Source organism: Corvus brachyrhynchos, unplaced genomic scaffold, assembly GCF_000691975.1.
Source record: "Corvus brachyrhynchos isolate BGI_N302 unplaced genomic scaffold, ASM69197v1 scaffold115, whole genome shotgun sequence".
In the NCBI taxonomy this organism is placed as follows: Eukaryota; Metazoa; Chordata; class Aves; order Passeriformes; family Corvidae; genus Corvus; species Corvus brachyrhynchos.
The window spans coordinates 13,436,069-13,445,975 of record NW_008239553.1 but is presented as its reverse complement, the minus strand read 5'-3'; the positions used below and the strand labels follow the sequence as shown (position 1 = coordinate 13,445,975).

General features: G+C 37.0%; 1 protein-coding gene across 30 annotated transcripts in view; it reads left to right on the top strand.

Annotated features, from left to right (window-relative positions):
* GPHN (gephyrin) overlaps positions 1–9,907 on the top strand; it is a 282,654-nt gene that overhangs the window by 162,403 nt on the left and 110,344 nt on the right. The window lies entirely within an intron of this gene.

Here is a 9,907-nt window from a genome sequence, read left to right as displayed (position 1 = left end):
AGAACAGAGAAGGGAAAAAAGTTCTTTTAGATGTGTTTATCTCCTAGGGGTTTTGTTTCCTGCAGAATCTTAATGAGAAGCTGCTGTTAAATCATGATCATTCTTTGCAGACAAGAGAGAGTAGTTTTCTTTTGACTTTAAGGTTAACAAAAATGGATTTTCCACTCTAGCTAGAACTGTGGGATTTTTTCAATAGCTTTTACACTGTTTAGACAGTCTAATATTTTCCCCAGAAATATTTTGTGTCTTTGTTTATTTTCATTGTTATCTTTTGTTTTAAAAAAAGGATTATTATTTAAGATGTAATTTGTTTCATCAGATGCAAAGTATTGGGCAGCTAACCATAGGTGCATTTGATTTCTGTGTTATTCTGAATTGTGGTCTTTCATCACCCATATAATTTATATAGGAATACAGCTGTCTGAGTTTTTACTTAAGTTAGTCTGCCTAGAGGTATGATGTTTGTAGTTGCTGTACACTTAGTGTGAGCAAATTTGCTGTGGTAGTGAGATGCTGTGAAGGTTCTCACCCCCCACATGTCCTCCCCAGATGGGGGAGAAAGTCCTTGCCAGGAATAAGAGATGAACGGGTCTTTTGGAACTTCTCGGTTTTCAGGTTGTTTATTATATCTTATCAGCAATTTACATGCTGGCAACATAGCATGAAGCAGAGCAAATACCAAAAGGCAAATGCAGGAAAACTCAAGGCTTTTTAAAGGTAAACTAACCAATGGTCACTAAAAGTGTACATTATTTTTACTCTTCTACCAATGCCTAAGGAACTATCCTTTCATGTGGCCCTGTACTGCAGCTAACCAATCTAACTGTTTTCTAACCAATCATTCTGTACTACCCATACTGCAGAAAATGGAGTAGGTGAAGAAGGAAGAAACCTGAAAAACTACAAGGGATCCTCCATCTTGCCTTCATCTCTACTTACTATACTAACAAACCTAAAAGCTCTAAATTTTTCACTCTGTAACAAACTAAATATTATACTACCACCTAACTCACACTCTTGTAGATTCTCATTCATCCCAGAGCCTTGGCAGCTTTCTCCATGGATAAAGGTCAAAAACAGTGTTTTCCAGGGGGGATGGGTCTTTCAGATGAGGCAGAGAAACACTCCCTGCGCTTTGGGTTCCAACAAGATGCTTAGCATTCAGCGCAAGTGTCCTGTCTACATTTTGAGTACAGAGCAAGAACTAAATGTGATTTGTGCCTATCTAAGAATCTCTTCTGCCATGTCATTTCTTAAAAGCTACTGCCTTTCCTCAGTGATCCAGTCACACACTGCTAGTGTAAAAATCAGTTTGCTGATTTGAAAAAACAGTTTGGACACAGAGGGAATTTTATTAAAAAGCAAGAAGATCTTTCTGCACAACATGGTCTGCTGCTTCAAGCACAGCAGAAGTGTATATGAGGGGAGATGCTTATATATCTATGTTGCTGTATCTATATTAATGAAAAGGTGTGTATAAGAACCCTGAGGGTTTCCAAATTGAACTGTGTGGCTGGGAGGTAAACTGTCAGAATTTGTCTATACTGTGCAAAGTTGTATTAATGTGAAAGCATTGCTCTGTCACAGCTGAGTAGTGTCAATAAATTATTCTACCGGTTTTACCTAGTGCATGAAAGATATTTCAACATCTTCTAAAACTGAAAGAAACTGGTGTTTTGGAAGCATACATAGTAAACATCTTAGAAACAGTGTTACAGAGAGAATATAGTCTGTACTGGTTTTTTATATATATATTGTTCACTATTACTGTAAAATACTGTAAGTCATTAATTAAAAGTAAAATAAAATTCCAGAGTAAAAGGTAAACTTGATATGTTTAATATTCCTCACTCAGTATAGATCAGGAATTCTACTGTCTTCCATTTCAGTGCTCTGTGCTACATCCGTGTCAACAAAATACTTCCCATCTTCTCTTTGAGAAACCTTTTCATTCAGTTGATTGAATCTTGGAGGTAAAAAATGTGATTTGTGCCAGAAGTTAAATAGTCCTATATAGGGAATCATTTGACAGAATACACAGTAGGTCACTTTGGATTTTAAAGTCTGTTCACTTGTTCAGTTATAATGAAAGTGTCATTTGTGCATACCAAAACTGACAACTGTTCAGACTATGAAAACATGAATTGCATCACTGGATGTCACAAAAAAATCATTTCTATGAATTTTTAGGTTATGGAAAATGTACTTTAAAGCTACTGTTATTAGAGATGCTTTATTATTTAATTGGGGAGTAAAGATACTGTGTAAGAGAATCTTAAGAGAAAGTATTTTTTGGTAGTTCTCCTGTTGCTATGGTGTATCCTTGAAAAATTATCACTCATTAGTCCACCCTTTGTAATGCAGAAGTGTATCTTGGGAAGGGTCGTTTTTTATTAAATCTTCAACATTGATGATTTGAGATCTGAAACTGTTTAGAGGAGCTATTGCACCTGTGGAAGAATTTGACTGAAGTTTCAGAAGTGCAAATATTTCATATTTTTTATGAGACAGTGCTCCCTAGTTGTTACTCCGTTAGTTAAAGCTCATCACATTGTCAGTTCAGTCATGTAGAATTCTTATTGACGTAGTGCAGATACCCATGCTTATTTCTCTCATTTCTACTGCATGAGTCTGTGATTTTCAGAGAACAAAATTTTTTACTTCCCATGTTTTGTTCCTTTTCTTCAAATTTTAGAGAATTATTTAAAGGTTGGGCTGGATTTCGTAGATTTTTACATTTTATATTAATAGAAAGCAGTTTGAAATAACTGAGGGAAAACTTAAAAGAATAGTAGTTACTAACAGATAAAATTTTAACAGTGTTTTTGTAATAGCAGAGTGGTGGTGTATTTACCAGGAAGTCTTCAGCTATGCTACCTTTGCTGAACAGAAAGGGATTTGTTCTTGCACAAAGTGGAGTTGCAGTGGGAAGCACAGCAGTTTGCACATGAGAAAGAGGGCTGCAAGAGGAAGCAGACACCTGACCCTTCTTTGTATGACGTGCAGTGTCTTGTTTCCAGCTGCTGTTTTAACAAGTTCATTGTAACCTCCCTACCATTGCAAATACTCTGCTTTTTGACACTGGCTTAACACACACCTTTAGACAGCTGTAATGTACTGCATCTAGTGGGCTGTGTCCAACTTTGTAGAGCCTAAGTGCATTCCTTGTAGTGCAGAAAAGCATTTAGTGTCTTGTTTGCTTAGCAGCTACTAAAAATTATTGTTCTAGTGGGTTTATGACAATGTATGGGGGTAGGCAGTATCATAAAATTAAGATCAGTTTTTATGGCGTAAATATTTTATATACATTTAAGATCATAAAACTTTGTTTAGCAATCAGGGATAAAAAGTTATTATTACCACAATATCTATTAGAAGTGATATTTAGAAAATGTACATGACTGGGTGCCTGGATATGTCAATTTCATTAACACTTCAATTACACAGATGAGGCAAGCAAATCACTGATCTATGAAGTTTATATAAATCATATGCAACCAGATTTAGCTAAAAATTTAGATCTAGATCTGCAGAAGTGGAAGAATAATTTACAAATTCCACAAGGTTGTTTTTTTCTAGTGTAATAATTTAAATTTTCAGCTTCTCTATTGTGTATAAAATGTGAAGCATCTTCCCCCAAATATTTTGCAAGCTGTAAGTAAAAAAGAAACTGAGTGTTTTTATGTAAATATTCTAATGATTTTGATTTCAGTTGAAGAAAACAAGGACTTTTAAGGAAAGTTACAATGAACACTAAGATTTTTATTAACTAATATACATTTTATTTGATGATAGTAATAATAATAATTTATTTGTTTACAAAAATAAGTATCATTGGAGTGCTACTATTGGAAATTAAATATATTCATGGCTTGGTCATGCATAAATCATTGAGTGTTCCCAGAGGTACCTCTACTTGCCACTTGCTTTTTATGGTCATCTACACAGTGGAAGTGTACTGATAGACTCGTTCACTGATACCAGTTTATAAAGAAAGCGGGCACTGAATTAGCTTCTGGCACTTGAGTCTCATGCCATAGGCATTAGGCTGCAATAAATGGTATGATGGGTCCCAGTGGAAGGAGTGAGAGAATTCAGAGGAGGCAATTTGCAGGCAGAGGGAATCATGGGTATGGGAAGAAATAGAGAAAACAGAGTCTGTATTTAAGCTAGCAGTAGTTATTGCTGTGACATTTTTGTTCCTCGCACTGCTAAATTTTGTAGGGTCATTCTGTGATATTTTGATTCTGGGTGGCAGCAGAATCACTGCAGGTGTGCTGAGAGTGCAAGCAGCATTCTTCTGCTGCAGAATCATTGTCAATGGAAATGTGTTATTGGTGTGTGCAGATACACCAGTTTGTAGAGTTCAATTTTAGCTAGCTACATTAATCAGGATTCCATTCACCTTTGGCTGTTTGTAGATTTGAGTTGGGAGAAGAAAAGCAAAAAGAAAATGGAATCAGGTCAGTTAGCAGAGAAGTATGTATCAAGCTTACCACTGATAAGAGGGAAAGGCAGTAGGGTAAACCACCCTAATATGATTAGATGTGTTTTGTTTTATTTTGTTTACTTTTCTTTCATGTAAAAAAAAATTACAAAAGTCTGAGAGTGCTCTCAGTATGTATCTATGTGTACCTGACACAGGTAGTTGCATTCAACATCAAAAATTCCCAGCAAGGACGACAAAATGGAGACTCACCAGTCTCGGTATGAGTTTCTTACTGTACACTAAAATTGACAGAAGCTGGATAGTCACTTCATGAGGAGGAACAAACACGTGTCAGGGTCAGCACTGGCCCCACATCTGCCTAGACACCACCACTCATCCTGTGAGCCCAAACACAGCAACTGCTGCTCACTTTAGCCTTGTGTTTTTACAGACCTGCTTGATTTTAGTTGTTTTGCAGCAATAGCAAATGTGGTCAGTTTCATCCATTTGTCAAGTTAACTGAGCAATTAGCCAAGGAAATTTGATTTTGGAAAACATCAAAGACAACAAATCCTGTCATGCCTTACATCCACCAAAAAAAGACGCTGAATGTCACTATACAGGTTATTGGTGACAAAGAATAGGAAGAATTCAAGGAAAGACAGCATAACAGTGAAATTGAGATGACACAAACTTCAAAATCCTTATCCAAAAAGCTTTTCAGTGTATTAAAAGAAACCAACTGCTAAAACCCGTATTTCTTATTGTTCATGGAGGAGAAGTAGATATGTGGTTTTTTGGTGAGAAGCTCTGATCAGTCTAGCTCCATGTAAGCTCTATTTTCTCCCTGCAAAATAAGAGTAGGGAAGTAGACAATAAGCTGAAATAGCTGATTTGTGAAAAAAAATTACTGGCACATGTGTTGTCTCCAGCAAGGGTATTCTGAGTAACTTTGAAGAAGGCATCTTATCTCCAGGCTGAGAGATGCAGTTTTTATTCCTAAAGTACACACTTCTTACACAACTGGTTGGCAGACATGACTGACCTTTTTGTTGCATATTTGACTAATCTGTCTCTCTAGTTCTTTCTCTGCTCTTCTGTGGTCTGTGAGCTCCGTTGCAGAGGTTATATAGGTATTTCTTTGGTAAAGCCCTTCCAAGATTTCAGCTTTCAGTGGAAAGTTCAAATAGATAATGAAATGTTATTAATGCTAATGCTATAGTCAGTTAAACATAAATTATCTGCAAATTTGTCCATTAATTTGCACATATAGCTCTATTTTATGCTAGGCAGAGTCATAGGTTTTAACTTGTTCAACAGAAATAATATTTTCCACAGAGGCTGTCTCTGTCAATTTAATTGAATTTCTTATGATTTCTGAGTCTCATATTTGCATTTTAGTTGAAGGTGTAAAACTATATTACTGCCCAAAACCAGCTGAAGAGTATATGATATGTCTCATCATTACTTACTATTGAGGTCAAACTTTGCTATGCTTAATACCTGAAAGACAAAAAAAAGGAGTTTCTGACATTTCCAGAAGAGTAGTCCTAGGTCTTTTAATTAAATCAGTCTGCATTAGGTGTATCCTCCAAAAACTGCCTGGGAGGGCTTCCACAGGTTAGAAACTGAACTAACAATTTATGTGGAGGCAAAGAAAGGCAGTGAAACAGCAGAGAACTCTGTGAAACCAATTGGCAGTGAGCCATCTGTTAAGCAACCGCAACTACGTCAAAGATATCTAAAAATATACCAGTTGGTTTGGGAACATAATGCCCTAACTCCAATAAAAAGGCACTTTGTAAACAATCAAAAATGTGCTTTAAAATCAATTGCATTTATTCATATAGCAATGAAATATAAGAGGTACTGCTCTCATAGATGTTGTTGGTAAATCCTAAATAATTAAATTGTTTGTCCCTACTTCTCCTCTTTGGAGCTGAAACTAACATTTTATTTCAATCCCATTGTCTCTCTCTGTGGCTCCCCCACATCCTGACACTTCTGTCATGTCTTGTCTTCCCTTTTTGCTTCTCCTGAGTTTCTCCCTCATTTATTTTCTGTCCAAGCTGCCTTGGGCAGTCTTTCTTTGTAGAACCATAGAATTGTTTGGATTTGAAGGGAACTTTAAAATCCTCTGGTTCCAACCTCCCCGCTATTTCCCATCCCATTCACTTGCCCTCACTCTACTCTCATTTCTCCCCGTCTGAGAATCCTACTGCTTGGATTTCCTGCAATTCTGCCTTTCCATTTTAGCTTCCTTCTTCCCACACTCCCTTCTCCTATCTAAACTACAAACCTTTCCTTTCTTTGTAACTTCCAAACTGGACTTTCTTCATTTCTGTCTTTCTCTTGAACTCTGGCTTTTACTTTCAAGTCCTTTCGTTTCTGTGGAACACCTCTCTTCCACCTCCCCCTTATAAGCACCTGTCTTCTTTGCACTACCAGCTTATCCATCAGAAACTGGAGACACTTCTTTGCTGTCATTTTAGTGGTTTATGCAGTTTTGGTCCAGTATTTTCCACCTACCTTTTATACAGTCATCAGCCTCAGGTTTGAGAATCAATGTAAAGGCTCAGTACTGATTAAGACATCAATGTGACAGCTCTTAATGAAATATCATCATTTTTTCCTGCTTCTGCCGAACAGTGTCATCACTGCTGTTGTAAGAGAGCCGAGAGCAACAGCCTTGATCTGTGATTCATTCTGTGCCAATACTATGGTCCCCTGAAGCAGGCAACAGCTGGCTGATGGTGAGACTACCAACAAAAAAATTGCCCACAAAGCAAGGTGGAACAGTCTTAATTCAGCCTTGCTAGAGTACTGGTAAAATGTGAAGGTGCTGGGTCACTAATTCCTCAATAGTTTCCATGGATGCAGGTGTTGGTACCCAACAGTTAACTCCTGAACTGGACACAGATGAAAATCTAAGTTTGACATCTCTCTTCCACCCTTCCTTCAAATGAAAAATACTGAAAAAAGTATCAGAAAACTTGGCCACCAGCACTTTGGTACATTGTTAAGTTAAACAAAGAGTTGTTACACATTGCAGCATTGCTGATTTCATTCGTATATGTATAGCTAATTTAGAGTGTGCTTCCCAGTGTGATGGTTATTTCAGTTCCTGTTCGGGGCACATGTTAAGTCATGTTATTTGAGGACATCCCAAAAGTGGACTATACAGTGGCTGATTTCAAGAGCAGATGTCACTGTAGAAGTGGTTTACTTAGCAGCAGCTTTTTTTGGTTGCATCCATCCAGTCAGGCTGCAAACATGAAAACCAGAAGCGTTCCCCTGTTTGTAGAGGTCCATCTGCAGTAATAAATATAAGCATATATATTTTGAACCAACTATTTTTAGAAACTTGTGTTGAGGACTGTACTGCTGTTTGGACTTTATGCCCTTTCAGATTTTGTTGCTTAGTCTATACATTTTTAATAATCACATTGCCTGCTAGCAGTGACATTTTGTGGAGGTCATTTTTCTTGTGAAGTTGGAGAATGGACTTGAATTTCATTAAAGGACTCCCTGAGCTGCAGGATCGTTGTTTATGGACTGTCTTGCATCTTGTACTACCTTTGAAGCCTGTTTAGAATTTTAACTAATGATATCTTCAAAGTGTCACTGTGCTCAAGGGCAGAAAATAAATTTCAAAATGCACTTTATATTTAAAAACAGTTTTGAATATCTTTGAAGCATGGTATTAACTGAAATGAAAAGGCATAGATACAGACTTGCTATGGATGCGCACACAGAGAGTTCCATGTTTCACTAGCCTTTTCATGGTCAGCAAAGTGTCTCTTCACCATTGCAATGTCTTCATCTCCTATATTATAAGAATCATCAGGTCTATGGGTGTCTTAGGAATTTTTAATGTAATTGATGATTTCATACCTCAGCAGGTATCTTAAGGTAATCTCTATCCATGGAGGAGTTTTATTTTTGTCTACATCATTCCAAGCTCACTTCTTCTTATTTTCCCTGTGTAAAACACAGTCACTGGGTTGTATTTATATGACTTCTCTGTTTCTGAGTAGAGGATAGCAGATCCTAAAACCAACATGCTATACTTCAAATACATGAGACTGTGGTGTCAGCTACTAAATTAAAATTTCTTGGTTTTGTATAAACCAAAGTTCCAGCTTCCCACAACTGAGCGCCTAACAAGTTTGTTTATTAATAACGTACTCAAAGGTTCACATAGTAGCGGTGTCTGATGTCTTCTAATATTGATACTAATTTCTGATAATTAATATGCTGATATTCCTTTAAAACATGTCAAAAGCTAGTGACCATGTTTGAGAATATGGCCATTTGAATATCTGTACTCTTCATGGATTTTTTTTTTTTCAGTTTTATTTATTGCTTCATGTAAGCACCCTTACATGCAAGTGTCCTTTTTTTAGAGACACTGTCGGGTTAATTCTGTAATTTTCCTTCTCTGGGACTTTAGTTTTCTATTAGTAAACTAAGAGCTTACAAAAGTACAAGGATGTGATTGATAATTGAATCTTTCCCACAAAATAATTTGCCTGGTTTTTTTCTATTGTATTATTTTGCTATATCAAACTGCGAAGAAAATTCAGCTTATTCAGGGTGTCCTTATGTGGTGGGTTGAACCACCAAACCACGACGCCTTATATTTAAGATGTTCTTTTCTATTTCTGTTTTGATAGCTGTACCATCAAAGCATTGTAGTTTGGCTGTATGTTATACCATGGATTTCACAGTTTTTTGACCATTGCTACCAATTTAGTTGTGCTAAATAAGTTAGAATCTTGTTTCAGAGCATGAAGCAATGTTATCCACTAAACAGCAGCTACTGTGGGGGAAATGAAGAGAAGATAGAACTGTAACCTGTCTTTAAGATGCTATGTCCTAGGTAAAGGTAGATGTTGGGAGACTGGACAGATTGTGCATTTGAGAAAATTTGTGTTAGGAAGTAAGGACAGAAGGTTGTGCATGATTTTCCATCTGATTCCCTGTTTGGGAAAAGGACTAAAAAGACAAGAATTTTCAGACTCTGCTTCCAGACTTCTCAATGCCCACTGCATATGGACTGCTTAAGAAAAAACCCCCCCAGCCTGTTGGGAACGGCTGTTTTGCTGACATGACCAAAAGGGAAGGCCTCAGCCTCCGGCCATTATCATTACCATTTTACTCTTTTCCTGCCTGCCTGCTACATGGGCTTCCCTTTGCAAATTTTTTTTTTTCTATCTTCTGCGCAGACTGATTCATCCTTCTCATGCCTGGGAAAATCTCAACAGGAAAATGCACAAGATTGATGAGGAAGAGAAGGCAGTTACATTGGATCTTTTCTTTGCTTATTCTCAAACATTTTTTCCTTTCTGTTCAAGGCAGTTGTTATTTCTGTGGTGTTGGTTAACACTTTTTGTATTTATAGAATCCTGACTTTTATAACTTTCTATAGGAATCTTCACAGTGCTGCTAACAGTACTTCATCCCAGCTCCTTGTCT